Source organism: Phaethon lepturus, unplaced genomic scaffold (genome assembly GCF_000687285.1).
Source record: "Phaethon lepturus isolate BGI_N335 unplaced genomic scaffold, ASM68728v1 scaffold27803, whole genome shotgun sequence".
NCBI classification, from domain to species: domain Eukaryota; kingdom Metazoa; phylum Chordata; class Aves; order Phaethontiformes; family Phaethontidae; genus Phaethon; species Phaethon lepturus.
Window position 1 is genome coordinate 600 of NW_010527412.1, and position 776 is coordinate 1,375.

Consider the following 776-nt stretch of genomic DNA (forward strand, 5'->3'; position numbering starts at 1 on the left):
GCCTCCTAAGGGCCCTGGCTGCACCCGCGGGACGTGCTGACCACAGGATGGGGCCGGGTGGCCCTACGGGGACGTGGCTGCCTGGCCTGGGCACCCTGGGGAGCTGGCAGCTGGGAGGTGACACCGGCTGGACTCTGCCATTGCTTTTCACCCGAGCTCTGCAGCCAGATACGCCGGTGATGGGCGCCTGCCAGGCCCCGAGAGCCCAGTGTGGGGGAGAAGGACAGGTCCCCCTGCCCTGCTGAGGCCCTGGAGCCTTGAGGATGATGTGTGCCAATGCAGATGCCACCGAGAAGTGCCTGCACTGGGGATGGGGCAGCACTTTGAGCCTGCGATCCTGTACAGTGACCCTGCCAGTCCGCCCTTGCTGGGAAACCTCCAACTCTGGGCAAGGTGCAGGCATTGCCTGCCTGCCGGAGCGTGGGTTTGCACGATGGCAGCGCTGTGTGCACGGCAGAGGAGGGCATTGTCGTCGCTGTCTCGCAGTGGTGGAGAGGAGCCAGGGATATGCCCTCAGTGGGATGGGGGCCCACCTCCCCAGAGCTGAGCGCATCATGGGGATGCTGCAGCACTAGGACAGACAGACAGACAAAGCATGGCGGAATGCAGGGCAGTGCTCCAGGGTGAGCTCCACCTGATGGCACAGCATGGGTGCGGGTGTTAACGTCCGACTGCCAAGAAACCCCCGGCCCCATTTGGTTCCTCCTGCCAGGCGTGCAGGGTGCTGGGCACAGCCCCTCGCCCCATCTGCATCCCGGCTTGGGGCTCCAGACCGC